Here is a 17,008-nt window from a genome sequence, read left to right as displayed (position 1 = left end):
TTTATTAAAGGCATATATTCTTAAGATAGGACAACCTATTATTCTATCATAAAGAGTTAAGAAGGCAGGCAGACATGTTAGAACATGTCCTCCTTCATGAGAGGAGAGAAAAGAAAGACATCTTGAAAAAAAGAAGATGGAGAGAGAGTGTTCCAGAAGGCAGTCATATACCCCTGGCTGAACCAGTTAATGTAATCTGGCCATAAGGCTTTGGGATTGATGGCTGACAGTCAATGGCAAGGGATAATAGGAGTTCCAGTGCACTGTCCAAAAGGCCACACATTCCCCAACACTTGCAAATATTGCATCAACCATGTTAGGCTGCAACCCTACACACTTACCACTAAATATAACAGGATTTACTTCTGAATAAACATGCATATATACCCCACACACTTCCATGTCACCATTCTCTGAAGATGCCAGCCAGAGATGCAGGTGAAACGTCAGGAATGAAAAGAAAAGAAAAACAGAAAAAACTATGGATGCTGGCTGTGAAAGCCTTCAACTTCACATTAAACATGCACAGGCTTGCACTATAAGCCTTTCACTTTTAATGTCTTTATTAACCCTCCAGTGCACTCTGCCTTCCAAATAGATAAGCTTTATAAGTCTTTCCTTTGAATTTTTCATAAATCAGAATAGGAATGCATACAACAAGGAAGGACTAGTGTACACTGAATGTGCCAGTGATCCACCAGGAGTCCTCCCACAGCCACTAGAGATCTTTCCCAAATATCAGGAGTTCCCATTACAAAAAATAATTGGTGTTCCCAAACAGCCAAAATTGTGCTGCATGAAACCTCCCAGTAATATGAAAGAATTTTTTGTCTGCAAAGCTCTTAAAATGAAAAAGGAAGTGTAGCCTGTAGGGGTCCAAGGGTGGGAAATATGTATGTGTGTGTGTGTGGGGGGGGGGGAATAGATCCTTCATGGTAGTCCCGCTGGATCTGCTGCTCCATTGACACTTTCAAAATAGACTTAATTAATCACAGCATGCATTGAATTAGAAATAGCCTGAATGCTGAGCGGATGATGCCATGGGGGCCAAACATGGGCAGCATTTTGGACATAGAGCGTAGTATTTCTCCCAGTTATATCTTGACAGTATAACAACTTTGGGAGTAAAGCCCTTCCCCTTTAATTAATTCATACTATGTTTTTATAAAAAGGTAAAGGTAATGTCTAGCTGTAACTCACTGTACGGGATGGTGCTCATCTCTGTTACTAAGCTGAAGAGCCAGCGTTGTCCAAGGACGACTACAGTGGTCAAATGGCCAGCGTGACTGCACTAAACATTGTTACCTTCCCACCAAAGTGGTACTTGGCTACCTACTTGCATTTACATGCTTTCAGACTTCTAGATTGGCAGAAGCTGGGGCTAGTGACAGGAGCTCAGGCCATCATGCAATACTCAGGCCTCGAACTGCCAACCTTCCAATCATAAATCATAATAGCATTTCCAAAGCATAATGAGCTATCTTTCAAAATCATTCTTTCATAAACTGCATGTTCCTGCCTCTAGAGATATTGGATTGACAGTAAACATGGAAAGCAAAACTAACATACATAGTCAGTAATATAGATTGCTCAGTTGTGTTTTTAAACACACCACCCATTCGCAAATTCATCTGTTACATGATACTGAATCTTTTAGACAGGGTGAGTTTTTAATGTGTCTAACTGGTTTGGTTGGTTTGTTTATTTTTATTTTGAAGTATGTTCCTGTTTGCTAAGCTTCTCCTTGTGGCTACTAGAAAATGAAAAATATGTGTAGAACGATAGATAATGCACTATATGCTTCGTTGTTGTTGTTGTTGCCTCAAAGATCTATTTTATGTTCACTTGGATCATCTGAGCCAGCAGAATAACAGTTTTTCCAGGATAAGCAAGCCTTGGCTGCATCTATCTACGTTGTAAAATTAATGCAGCTTGACACCAGTGTAACTGCCATGGTTCAATTCTATGGAATGCTGGGATTTATGATTTTGGAAGATATTTAGCTTTCTGTGTCAGAGAGCTCTGGAGTCACAACAAACAGCAAATCAGAGGATTCCATGGGATGGAGCTGTGACAGTTAAAGCAGTGTCAAACTGCATTAATTCCATTAGTGTCAGCAGCCCTTGTGATAAGTAAGAAATTCTGTATTCATACTTCAGAATCAAAGTGTATCATTTATAGAAAAGTTGCAGATCCTTATAGAGCAGGGATGGTTGGAGGAAGGGCAAAATAAAATTGACTAGAACAGGTCAATTTATCCTGCAATTTCCTTCCCTCTCTCATATCTTTCCCTGCATGCTATACTGTCATAAAGCAAGAGAGCACAGGCATACTGACCCTTGATATTCTCCTGGTCTTGCCCTGGTGGTGTAACGGATGGTTGGAGTATAATGAATTTGCCAGGTTGAAAAGGTGGCAACCCTGGAGAGTATAAGCAATGAGCCTCCAAAAAAAATGAAATCAAGAGAGGAAGGGAAGGTGGTTTGGTCTGTAACAGGTAAAAAGCTGCTTGGAGGATAAGGAGTGCAAAGAACCTGAGAGGCTAGAGGAGGGCTAGAAAGAGATTAGTGTGTATGTATGCAAGTATCTATAGGAGGGCACAGGAAGATGCCTGCAGACTGAAGGAAAGGGGATTTGATGATATTACTGTTCAATTGTATTGACCAAATTTTAGTTGAAAGGAAGTTTTTCCCCGCATGATTTCAAGGAATCTCATAAGGAAGGATTTTGAAAAAGCACAGCTTGACCAAAGACAACCAGTGTAGTATTCGAAGAGGAGTGCCATGCTTCACTGCCTTGTAATTCTTTGCGGATATTACAGCCTGAGAAGGCTAGGGATATTACATACAGTGCTTAGATTATCAGTAACCATTTGACAGAGTGCCACATTAGGAGTTTATGTCTAAGGTGCTGAGCCATGAGATAAGTGTGAGGCTGGATCATTGGATTGTGAAATTGGTTAAAAGGAAGGAAACAAAAATAAAAAGTAAACACACACAGGCATAACTGTAACTTTTTAAGCTTACGAGAAATAACTGTAAACATGAGCGGAATACATTTCATATCCATGCTACCTCTATGACTTCTCTTTTTATATGAATACAGCTTGCAGTGGTACAACGGGCCTTCAAGCCTTCCTGGGTTTTATGAATTCTAAAGTCTTCAGAGCAGAGCTTTCTCTTGGTCCCACCGCCATCACAGGTATTGATTGGTGAGGACCTTCTCAGTGTCTGCGCCTATGCTATCAAACTCTGTTGGGGAAGCTTTGCTGCCCCCCTCCTTGCTGTCTTTTTTTGCCCACAGCCAAAGGCCTTATTTAAGCAGACCTTCAGATGTTAATTGAATGTGGTAGTACAATTAGCATGGTGGTTCTTAATGTGTAAGAGGTTTTGATGTGCTTGTAACTGTTGTAAAGTAATATTTTTAAGTGGATTGTGCTTTAAACTTTTAAAAATTTTGTATGCCAGACTGTTGCAGCTATATGGTTTTAATGTTTGGTGGTAAGCTGTTTGGGGTCCCATACAGGATAAAAGCATGATATTAAATAAATAAATAAATAAATAAATAAATAAATAAATGATAACGGATGGTGATTAACTTCATTTCAAATCCACCATTTTCTCAAACTTGGAATTCAAGGTACTTGATGGAAAGATCTCTTTCAGTGCCTATGTCTCTCTGTGCTTAGCAAGTATAATTACAGGACATGAGAATAACAGTCTCCTCTTCCATCAGATGTAAAGCACTATGAGATGTATTGAATTTCATAAATATTTTTGCTACCCTCAAAATTCTTCTGCCATTTATGTGCCTTGGGGAAATACTCTTTGAGGATCCCTTTGTTTAATTTTGTTTTGAAAAAAGCATAAATGCATGTATTGGTAGGAAGATTTCATTTCATTTTTTTAAAAAATCCTGCATTTCATTTCAATTAACACACAGCAATGGTCTTTTTAAAGTCTTTAAATGTGGATTATTATGGAGCAGCAAGCTTTAAAGACAAACTAATTTTGCATTTATTTTCAGAACCTGACATTGATGCATGTCAGCACACAGCAAGGGGGTTTCAAGAAGAACTTCTAATGTGTTTTAGTATATGCACTGGTTCACAATAATTGGGATTTTAAAAGAATATGGACAATGTCCATTCAATTTTTTTAAAAGTAGCACTGAGTTGAGCTGAGTGGCTGCAAACAGGCAGGAAAAATATGGAATGTGGAAATGTGGGAAATAATGAAAAATGCAGGGTTAACTTTCAGAATAGCAGTTTTTATACCAATAATAATAATAAAATATATCAGACATGACAGGAGGAGGAGGAGGAGGAGGAGGAGGAAAATTCATGCAGCATTAGAAATCACACTATGAGTCCAGCCTACTGGGGGAGAAGAAATAAGTCCTAGGTCAGTGCAGAAGCAACCGCATAATACGGATGTGAATAGATCCTATTGAAGTACATTCCACTGAAAGTGATACAACAAGGACAGATGGCATCCATACCTAAACCTGAAAATGTGATCTTAAAACTCGACATTCTATTCATTTCCTGATTTTTCAACACTTGATTACTTTTATAATTAGTTCATAAGACCTTCTTCACTGTGTGATCTTAGCTGAATCACTATTGTGTATTCCCAAATTACAATGACATAAAAATATAAAAAGTCATGCTTGAACAGAATATGGCCCTATGTAGTCCATTATTCTTTGTACTTGCTGAAGCTAATCAGATGCTTATAGGAAGCCTATAATAATAACTTTATTATGGCCATTTGGCAAGCACAAATAGGAAGTCTGCAAATGGGACATGAGTGCAATGGAACTGCTACATGTTGTTGTGTTATTTTTAACTGGCATCAAGTGAACTTTGACTTATAGTTACCCCATGAATGAGAAACCTCCAAGTCACCCTATCATGAACTGTAGTGCTCAGGTCTTACAGACCTAGAACTATGGCTTCCTTGATTGAGTCTATCCATCTGGAATGCAGTATTCCTCTTTTCCTTCTGACTGCTTCCTTGCCAAACCTTCTTGCTTTTTCTAGTGAGTCATATCTTCTCATGATATGATGAAAGTACAACAGTCTCCATTTAGTCATCTCAGCATCTAGGGAGAGCAGGTGACCAGATGTCCTCCCTTTTCAGGGCATGTCCCACATTTCAGCCTTCTGTTTAGGAGAAATGTCAAAATGGCCTCCATTTGGGGCATAATTCAGATGCACGAATATAAATTTATATTAGTGTTTTTGGTTTTTATTTGGTAATGTCCTACATTTTATGGTGACTTGGTCTACTTTATGATTATGACATCTAGTCACCCTGAGGGAGAGTTCATGCCTGATTTGCTCTAGGGCCCACTTATTTGTCTTCTTGGCAGTCCATGGTGTCTGCTGAACTCTCCTCCAGCATGACATTTCAAATGAGATGATTTTCCTACTGTTCAGCCATCACAAGAATACATACCATACAATGGTATCAACAATCATCCCTTTGGTAGTCAATGATATTCTACAACTCCTGAATACAGAAAGGTGGTTTAGAGGGTGCAAAGCATGTAAATCTCTTTCCAACACCTGGTTGACACCTCCCAGCACCTGACACCTATGCAAAGTGCCTCTCTCTATCTAATGATAGTGTTGACTTTTAGAATCATAGAGTTGGAAGAGACCACAAGGGCCATCCAATTCAACCCCCTGCCATGCAGGACTACAATGAGATAGAAATATTGCCGCTTGTGGCAATGGATATGCTCACTCTTTTCTCTGAATTATCTAGCTGCTGCTATGCTGCAGAATTAATGCAGTTTGAGACCACAGTAACTGCCATGGCTCCATTCTAATTAATCCTGGGATTTGTAGTTTGTTGAGGCATCAGAACTCTCTGAAAGAGAAGGCTAAATAGCTCATAAAACTTGAAATCCCAGAATACCATGGAATTGAGCCATGGTAGCTAAAACAGTGTAAAACTTTATTCTGTGGTGTGGATGCCGACTCTCTTTCCAAACATTTATTTTTGCATATGTGAAGAGCTTTTAAAAAACATTAAAAGTGTGTATGAATTCCAGAGAAGATTCTGTGTGTGTGTGTGTGTGTGTGTCTCATTGTAACTATACCCCATTTTTGCCTTTATCCTAGTATTGAAAGCCATAATCCTGATGGAGCCATATCCAATATGTTTATTGACAATGATTTCCCTGTATTATTCCCAGTCAAACATGGCTAATCCATTGGACTAGATCAGGATAGATACACTGTCTCCAATTTGGACGATCACCTGTTTGGGTTGTGGTGGGCGAGAGATGATGTTAGTGTTTCCAAGCATCTGGAGTGGGGCCAAATGAGTTAGGAGCTGTGTGAAAGCAAATCAGTTCTCCTAAACCATTTTGGAGCATGTTGATGAATGAAGAATAATGAAACATTTATGAGCATTAAAGGTATTTAAAATGGAAGACCACAGCTACAGAGGCAACAGTAATAATACGTCCGTCAGTCCCTGACATGAAATTTTATTGCTGGCTCTTCCCAACTTGAGCCTCCTGTAATTTTGAATTTCAGAAATGGAAATTGTGAAAAGTTTGCTTTGCTGTAATGTTAATCCAATTCAAGCAGTTTTCAGCAGGGAAGAAAAAGAGAGTGGTTATTATCTATCACAAAGGGAGATGTGCTTCTCTGCTTATAATGAGCAAATGGAATCATAAAAAAAGAAATGCACAGGAAAAAGGCCCACTAAGAATATACAGTGCCAATGAAATAATACATCTCATTTTGTGTTCTATTTCTGCTTTCTTCCCCCAAATTTTAATTTACATGCTGCTAACTTACAAAAACACAAGACTCACTGTAGATTTTTCATTATAATCTTCTTTGCTGCTTTTGTGCAATGCAAGCTATTCTTGAAACTGGAGCACTGTAAAGAGAATCAACATAATGTTCAGTTAAGTGTTTCTATTCTAGCTTTCAGGCTTGTGGAGTGTGTGTGTGTGTGTGTGTGTGTGTGTGTGTGTACACTAAAACAATAGCCCCTAATTTGTCACCCCATTCACAAATCAAGACATGGGGAAGCCCTTTCAGTGTCCTTCTGAAAGCTGTAATTTGACTCCTGCAACAGACACAAACTGGCATCATGCTATGATAACTGAGGGTTTCCATGTCAGTGAAGCAATGAATCCACTCCAGATTTCAGTCTGAATTTTAAAGGAAGAACCTAGGTGCTGACTTTCTATTTCCAAACTAGTGGATATCCTGCAGATCTCCTTTAAAGTTCAATCTAAAACCTGGAAAGGACATGGATACCACTTGCTTCCACTAGTGTCATGCCCAGAGTGTCTCTGTGGAAATAAGGATGGGTATGATCAGAGCTCTGTTCCCATAGTCTTTCCTCCAAAGCTGCCATAGCAGGAGATGGTTTTTACATAGTAGAAGAAATAAGGAAAACTATGAAATCCTCCTCCACTACTTTGATAAGCCTTTCTTTTCTACTTGAAAAAGTTGGTGCCATTTTTTTTCCATTTGAGCAAGTTTCACTAGATGCCCCCCACAAGAAAACAACAGACTAAAGCCAAAGAGAGTAACAGGATATCAGACTAAATACATGTGTGTTTTTGCATGCACACAGACAGACAGACAGACACAGAGGAGTATATAACATGGAGCTTTTTGGAAATTTTCTGGCTCAGTTCTAACGTGACTGCACTTCCAACGATGCGCATTCACGTCATAACGTGAATGTATTATCAGACGCCATTCCTTTCTATGGGAGCTCCTTGAGAGGTGCTTCTGCAGTGATTCCAAAGTGACCCCTCGTTTTGGTAAAACCAGAAAAAAAGTGACTTCACAGAATTTGCTTCCAAGCTCACTTCGATTGCACTGCGAATTGGTCTGGTGTGGAAAACCACTTCGATGTCACCCCCCTTGGCCCCCTGCATCCTGCTCCATCACCCCCTCCTCCTTCATGCCATCTCACCCCCTCTGCCACCCTGCACCCCATCCCATCATTCCCATCACCCCCTGCCTTCTCCTGCATCCCGATCCTGGCCCCAGAGAGCACCAGCGAGCTATCCCATAATCCCCTGCCTTCTCCTGCATCCCAATTCTGGCCCCAGAGACCCCAGCGAGCTATCCCATCATCCTCTGCCTTCTCCTGCATCCCAATCCTGGCCCAAGAGACCCCCAGCGACCTATCCCATCATCCCCTGACTGCTTCTTCACCCTGATGAAGGATGATAGCTAAAGAGTGGGCAGGGAAGGAAGACAGCGTCCAAAGCCCCACTGAGCATGTGCAAGGGTGCCGATTCGAATTGTTGAACCCTCCGGTGTGGTAATACAATGTGCACTCACTCCACTTTGCTTGAATCCGCATCACGTGATTTGCTTGGAATAGAACTGACTTCACTTCCCCCTCAATTCGGAAGGACAACAGAAAGGCAACCAGGTGTGGTAAAACATCACGTTTTAACCTGAATTCGCATTTCTAGACAGGAGTGACTCTGGATCTGGTGTGAAAAAAAATCATGCTTTGCATTACTAGAATAGGAGTGACTGCGGATCTGAGCTGCAACCCCCCCCCCCCATGTGTGATAAGGTCCAGAGTTTGTTTTAGGGAGATATATAGATATTATCCAATACCACCTGCTGTGCTCGACTCTTTTCCCTTCTTATTTCCCAATTCATAGGAAGCTGCCTTATTCTGCTTTGGACCCTTTAGCCAATATTGTCCAGACAGGCCTGCAGTGGTTCTCTATGGTTTCAGAACTTATTCTTGTCCTACCTGGAGATGCCAAGGTGAGGGGTATTTGTATGCAAAAAATTTGCTTTATCACTAAACTGCAGCCACTCCATGAATACAAAAGTCATTGCCTGCAATAGTCACAGTGAAAGTAGCACTCCTGCATTTTTCAGGACTTGTTATGAGAAAATGCACTTGCTTTTGGGCCCTCTCCTACGTGACAATGCAATGCCAAAGAAGATTACCTGTTGGTTTTAGCCATGCTACAATAAGGGAAGAGAGCCAGGGTGATGTAGTTTTCAATTTTGGATGAGGGGGCTATACAGACGGGTGGCATGCAGATGCCTCTTTTCACCCCGGATTGGGGCCACAGCAACCACACACCACAGCCTCCTGAGGACCCACAAAAGCAGCTTCTTTTCAGCATCCTGAAAGGGGCATCAGAGGTGTGGTGACGTGCCATGAAAACGCCTCTTCGCTGCACCACAGTGGTGTCATCATGACATGTGCCGTGTAAATGGGTGCATGCCAGAATAGCGCCATGTGGATGGGGTCGTGGCGGATGCTATGTGAGGACGCTATGCCATGACTCTGCCCACAGGATGGCACAAAGTTCCAGTCTGTATCCTACCTTAGACTTCAGGAGACCAGGGTTCAAATCCCTGCTAGCCATGGAAACTCACTGGGTGATTGTTGGCAAATTACACTCTCAGCCTAAGAAGAAGGGAATGGATACCACCATCACCACACTCTGAATAAATATCAGGAAAACTCCATGATAGGTTCACCTTAGTGTTGCCATAACTCAGAAATGATGTGAAGGCACACAACAACAACAACAACAACAACAACAAAGACTTGTATAACCTAAAGGCACCAAGTAATGTCTGATCATGGACATTAAGCAGGGTCATTTCTAGTTAGTACCTGGATGGGAGAATAGTAATGAATAGCAGGTAGGTTGTCTTATTTCAGAGAAAGAAATTGCCATAATCACCTCAGTTGTCAGAATCCATAGGCATGGTTCTACTATGATTGGGGTGGTTTATGTTAAAGGACGTCTGTATCGAATATTGAAGGGTATTGAATACTGAAATGTATGCATGAATCATGTATGGGCTCTGGGTAGACAAAATAGAAAGAGTGGGCAAATAGTTGGGGGGGTGGTAAACAGGGTGAAGAAATTTTGGTTTCATGACTCTGTCCTTCCGGCAGTGATCTCGGGATGTAGAGGAAGAAAGGACTATTGGAATTATCTTTGGCCCGAGACAGATGGGCCAAAAGAGGCATGGTGGCGGTGATACTAGGGTTAGGGACCGTGCACCAACCACATGGTTCCTAACCCTAGTATTTGCGTGTGGCGTCCTTATGGCAGCCTCCCATCCACACAGGGGCTGCCATCTTTATGTAAGCAACATGCATCATACACACATCACTGCGTGTCATGGACATCCCAAGTCTGGCAATGTCACACTCGTGATGTCCGCCCAGCACAGTAAAAAGAACCTGGTTTTTCTGGGTTCTTTTTACTCCGGAGGGAAGCTGTGTGGTTTGGCGGCTGCAGCTTCCCTTCGAAGGGAAATAGGCCACTGGCAGGGTGATGTTTTGGGATGGTCTGTCCCGGGCATTTGATTGGGATCAAAGGCTGGGCACCAGCAACCAGGCAGTGGGGCCCAGGAGAGTTTGTATTCTAATATTATGTTTGTATTCTCATACTATGGGAAGGGGAAAGGACCCTCAGTTGCAACAAAGACCCTGAACTGGAAACTTCTTTCTTAATGTCTGGAATAAAAATCTTTTGTTTTCTATCACAATAAGATGTTTCCTTGGTTATTGGGAAGTGGGTTCACTGGTTCTGACAGTATTCCTTGCCTAAGAAAACCCTATGAGATAAATGTGGTCACCATTAGTTGACAGGCAACTTGTAAGCACATACACACAACAACAACAACAACGACAACAACAACAACCAGAAGAGGAAAGTGGAGGGAGTTGTCTTTGCTTGATATGGAACACTTTAAAAGTAGAATGATGGTCAAACTCAGAGCAGTTCACAGACAGAAGGGCCAAAAATGAGTTCCATGTAAAGCACCCATTTTCTGCCATTCACATACGGTCTTCATTTATTACTTCTCTGCATTTTAAAAACCTATTCTAGCTACATGTTAATTGAATGCATTTGTGTGAGCACACACATATTTTAAAAAAAATCTAACTGGGAAGGAAGCAAAAGAAGTAGCAAGAAGACAAAAAAAAGGGGGGGGGGAATTCCAAAAAAGGACAAAATGAGAGAAAAATGGGGGGGGGGGGGGAATAATAAAATCAAATTTTAGGTGGGTTCTTTGGGAAACATTGTGAAAGATGAAAGCACAGATTTCCAGTATTATTTTAGCAAATTAGACCAGACCTTTTAGTGAAATTGCTGTAGAGGGTGGAAAATTACTTGTGTGTATTGTGTAGACTCTAATTTACTTCTTGGCCAGGCAAACCTATGCAGGCACTCAACATATTATCCTTGGTGAATGCTGTGTTGGATGAGTGACAACTCTTCCTACAGTCCTGAAGAATGATGTACTCAGAGTAAACATTGGAAAGTGACCAGCTCTGTCACTGTATGGCAATGCCTTGTCTAAGACAAGACACAGTTATATCTTATGTTTTCCAGTGAACATAAGTACCCTCATTGGCACTTTGCTCTCTTCTCTCATATGCTATGCTGAAACTCAGAATGATGCAAGATTGAACCTCACCCACTGGAGCGCCTCTGCTATGGCAAGCTGACAAGAGCTCAGAGGAGTCCATATGCTTGTAATGTCCCCCACAAACATAAGTGAAGCTCCTAGTGCCAAGAGCTCAGGCAGTAGCATTAACAATGCCAGTCTTTTCTTCTCTCTTCTGCTCATTTCTGCCAGTCTGTTTGAATACCTCTGCCTTCAGTTATTCTACAACAGATTTAGTTTGCATATGATGGTAAAGAAAGCAACAGGAAAGGGAAGAATGGTTGGTTCATGGCATCATGTCAATTTCTCAATACCTTTTAATACCCCAAATGCTCCACTAAATCAGAGGTGGGCAACCTATGCCTTTCCAGATATTAACAGGCTTCCCACCATGAGCCCCAGTCAGCATGGCCAATTGTTAGGCATCCCTAACAGATCCAACAGCATCTAGAACATGCACATTTCAAACCCTAGATCTAAAACCTTTCCACGTAACAATAATAAGAATAGTCCTGAATAATTCTGGACATTATCACACCACCTGCATTCTCTCCACAATCATGTTTATGAAAGGAAGTGCATACCATTACATACCAGTTTGGAAGCACTCCCTACCACATTAGCATGACCAAGCTTTTGCTGGTAGCTCCTGCTGTCTTCTGCCCTCATCTTTAACCCTGCCCCTTGCCCTAAGCCCTACCCATTGTGCCTTGTGTGTGTGTGTTGTTTTTAACATGCAATTCTGGAGTTATGTTAACTCTATGATTTTAAACTCCATGATTATAAAACAAAATAAAGTTTTTAAAAATCTAGTTGTGCTGGAATAGCTAAGGGGAGGGGGGAGAGAAGAAGACACTGACACCTAGAACTGCAACAATATAATTTATTGCACCTGAAAACTAGAGTGATTGGGAGCTTATTGATAAGTGTTCCCTGTCAATGGCTGTGTTTGCACTGCAGGAATAATCCAGTTTAACTGCCATTGCTCATTGTTATGGAATTCTGGGAACTATAGTTTAGGAAGACATTTAGTCTTCTTTGTTAGAGAGCTCTGGTGCCCCACCAAACAACAAATCCCAGGAATCCACAGCATTGAGCCAGGGCAGTTAAAGTAGTGTCAATGTGCATTATTTCTGCAGTGTGGATGAAGCCATAGTGAAGATGTAGGCTAGCAACTATTGAAAGATAAGGCAATGACGAGAGGGAGACGGTGTTGTGTAATAGATATTGTCAAAGGTGTTATTGTTAAAACTTTTATAATGGATTAAAGGTGTGCATTATAAATTCCTCTGAATAATAATAGTTCAACTCAGAGTTTCACAGAACACAGTTACACTGCAAAAGGAGAGATGTTACCCACAGTGAAGTGGCAGCTGTAATGTAAAAGTAGCTTACTTTGCCATTGGAAGAATTAATTAATGAGAAGTAACTAGTTAGAAATAACAAGTTGCTTTGCATAACTTAATATTCCAAACAAAGGTATAACTATTTTATATTACAATTGTCAGTTAACTGGGATAAGTTCATTCTCTTTGCACAGTAACTATGTTTAGATATTTTTATAGTTAATCTCACTAAATATTGAAAGAAGAATTCCAACTGCTGGGTCAAAAACTGCTGGTGACAGTGAAGTGTGTTTTGTCAGTGGCATACAGCATTTTTTTAAATTTAAAATTGCAAAAAAATGACTCTTTAGAGAAACAAGAATAGAAAAAGTTACTCCATAAATTGACAGTTATAACATTTATTAACTACTGAGCAGGCTAGACATGGAATTTAATAATTTAATCTCCTCCTGAATCCTTGTTTTTTTCTTTATTAAAAAGCAGCTGACAGAAAAAGGAATCCATATCAGAAGAAAGCAATCTATAATCTTGGGGGGGGGGAGGTGAGTATATACCACTGGCTTTATGTTGCCACTAAACATCCTTTCTGCAGTTTCCAAGGCCCTGACCCTCTCCAAAGTCCCTCTGCCTCCCCATTTTTAATTAAGGGAATGAAAACTCTCAGGAAAAAAGCACCTCTGAATTGTTACTCTTGAGGACCTTCAGGGGTAGTACTCCAGCCCCCCCCCCCCAAAGAAAAACCAGACAAACCAAAGGCCAGAAATACAAGTGACGCCCAATTTCAAATTTCTGCTGAGAAAGAGGTGGTGTGTCTTGCTGAAGGTGTGCAGAAATCAAAACTTCTCTCTGACACAATTACCCATTTTTGATTCTTTGCCACTGGTGTTATGATCCCAATTTGGATTCACCATCTGCTGCTTGACCAAAGAGGAAAGCTACTGCTGTTTTTTTGTATGCATATCTAGTCCAGAGAGGAGGTCCAGGACCCAACCAATAAGATCCTCTTCAGTAGCAACCAGCTAACATATGGCCTGCCAGAGAATTAAAATGACTTTGCTTGTCAGTAGAAGGACGAAAGAAGGGTAGCCAGTCTGGCCCTCCTTGGCTTCCCACAGTCGGGAGTTCAAAAGGGAGTTGTTGGAAAGGCTATATTTTTGCACCCCTCTCCTCCAGTAGTGGAGGAACTAAGAAAGGGACTTTTCTCAAAGTTCTTAAACCCCAGTCCTTTCAGATAGTCCAGCCTCACATCATATCAGATTTTATGGATCATAACTGGGATATATATATATATATGAATTTCTATCCAGAAACAAAGAAAACTCATTTAGAACTGGAAGAAAATGAGAATGTGGAAGAAAACATAGAACTTAAATAATAATAAATAATAATAAAGTTTTTATTTGTACCCCGCTCCTTCCCAAGATCAGGGCGGCTTACATCAAATAGTTAAAAACAGGATAAATACAATACAAATCAAACAATCAAAAAACAGGCTAAAATGCCCCATTAGCCCAACCTCTTGGCCACGAAAGAGGAGGGAGGCCCACAGGATTTTAATCGGGGAATGCCTGTTGGAACAGGAAGGTTTTCAGGTCCTTCCTGAATTGGGCCAGGGTGGTAGTCGAGCGGAGCTCGGTGGGCAGCGTATTCCAAAGGGCTGGGGCAGTGGTGGAAAATGTCCTCCGTGTGGTGGAGGATAATCTAGCCCCAGGCACCTTCAGTAATTGCTGCCCAGACGTTCTGAGGGTGCGAGGCGGAATGTACGGGGAGAGGCGGTCCTTTAGGTATCCTGGACCCAAGCCATTTAGGGCTTTATAGGTAATCACCAACGCCTTATATTGAGCCCGGAAGCGGATGGGCAGCCAATGGAGATCTTTCAATACCGGTGTTATGTGGTTGGTCCTGGATACGCCAGTGACCAACCGGGCTGCCATGTTCTGCACCATTTGCAGCTTCCGAGTTTGGTATAAGGGTTGCCCCATGTAGAGTACATTGCAGAAATCCAGTCTCGAGGTTACCAGAGCATGTACAACAGTTTCTAGGTCCCTCTGGGCCAGGTATGGGCGCAGCTGGCGAATAAGCCGAAGCTGATAACAGGTGCTCTTGACCGTCGCATTCACCTGAGCAGTCAGGTGAAGCGATGAGTCAAGAAGCACCCCAAGACTGCGCACGGAGTCCTTCACAGGGAGCGTGACCCCGTTCAGGACAGGTGGAACCACCGCCATTCCTGGACCAGGGGAACCTATCACAAGTACCTCCGTTTTCTCTGGATTCAGCTTGAGTCGGTTTTTCCTCATCCAGCCCATTACTGACTCCAGACAGGCCTCGAGAGAAGAGACCCCATCCCCAGTCACTGCATCAGTCGGAGACATAGAGAAAATGATTTGGGTGTCATCAGCGTACTGATAACCCTGCGCCCCATGTCTCCGGATGATCTCTCCCAGCGGTTTCATGTAAATGTTAAATAGCATGGGAGACAGAATGGCTCCTTGAGGGACCCCAGTTTTAAGGGCCTGCTCGTCGGAGCACACGTCTCCCAGCTGCACCATCTGGGACCTCCCACAGAGGTAGGACCGAAACCACTGAAGCGCAGTGCCCCCGATTCCCACCTCTGCCATGCGCCCCAGAAGGATACCATGGTCTATGGTATCGAAAGCCGCTGAGATGTCCAAGAGCACCAACAGGGACACGCTTCCCCTGTCGATGCCCAGACGGAGATCATCGACCAAGGCGACCATGGCTGACTCAACCCCGTGACCCGCCCGGAAGCCAGTTTGAAATGGGTCTAGATAATCAGTTTCATCCAAGACCGTCTGAAGCTGGATTGCAACCGCCCTCTCGATCACCTTTCCCAAAAATTGCAGCAGCGAAACTGGCCGATAATTATTGTGCACCAGGGGGTCGAGGGAGGGCTTTTTTAGAATCGGTTTTACAATGGCCAATTTAAGTTCAGATGGAAATTGCCCTTCCCTCAAAGATGTATTAATAATTCGGTGCAACAATAATGTTGCCACCGGCCCCCCCTGGGCCGCTAGCCACGAGGGACAGGGATCGAGAGAGCAGGTTGTTTTCCGGACACTTCCGACGATCTTGTCCACGTCCTCGGTACTCACCGACTCAAACCGATCCAGTTTAATGGAGTCCACGGAGGCTCCGGATACCTCTACTCTAGGTTCTGCTCTAGTGTCAGCATTAAGACCTTCGCTTATACGAGAGGTTTTATCCGCGAAGAAGTCATTAAATCGGTCACAGCAGGCCTTAGAAGGTTCAAGGATCTGGTTCAGGGCGGGAGGGAGCTGAGTTATCTCCCTGACCACCCTGAACAACTCTGCTGGACGTGACTCCGCGGACGCGATACGAGCACCATAGAACGAATTCTTTGCTGCTCGTATCGCCTCTCCGTAGTCCTTTAACAATTGGGCTAGGAGAGCCTTGTCATCTCAGCAAAGGTGTTTCCGCCAACGGTACTCTAGCCGTCGCAGTTCCCGCTTCCTCGCCCGGAGATCTTCCGTATACCAGGGCTTACACTTGGAAGCAGGCCTGAGAGGGCGCTTGGGAGCGATACTGTGTATAGCCCTAGACAGACCGGTATTCCAAATACCGGTAAGGGCATCAACAGAGTCGCCGTCGCTACCAGCCATGAACCCCTCTAAGGCTTCCTGGAACCTTTTGGGTTCCATCAGCCTTCGAGGGTGGACCATCCTAACAGGTCCACCACCCCCGGGAGGGATCTGGGTAGTGACCTTGATTTTCACCTCTACCAGGAAATGATCCGTCCATGACAGGGGGGAAATATTAATTATTTCTGCCCACGGATTTTCCGCATCCGAACAGAAGACCAAATCGAGAGTATTACCCACACAATGCATAGGACCCTGTATCAGCTGGGGCAGGCCCATGGCTGCCATGGTCTCCATGAATTCCCAAGCCGCACCGGATGGAATATAGCTGGCCGTGAGGGAGATGTTGAAGTCACCCAGGACAAGAAGCCTGGGCGTCTCCAACATCAGTTCAGCGACCAGCTGTGTCAGCTCGTTAAGGGAGTCCGCTAATGCACGGGGTGGCCGATACACTAACAGAATCCCTAGACTGTCCCTAGCCTTTAGGGTCAGGTAAATACACTCAATATAGGACGTCTGTCGGATGTGGTTCCTGGTGAGGGACACGGTGTTCCTATGTATCAAGGCCACACACACCCCCCGCCCACCTAACTTGCGCT

The sequence above is a fragment of the Sceloporus undulatus genome, chromosome 1, assembly GCF_019175285.1.
Source record: "Sceloporus undulatus isolate JIND9_A2432 ecotype Alabama chromosome 1, SceUnd_v1.1, whole genome shotgun sequence".
Classification (NCBI taxonomy): Eukaryota; Metazoa; Chordata; class Lepidosauria; order Squamata; family Phrynosomatidae; genus Sceloporus; species Sceloporus undulatus.
The sequence above is the reverse complement of the archived record's forward strand: the minus strand, read 5'-3'. Positions refer to the sequence as shown.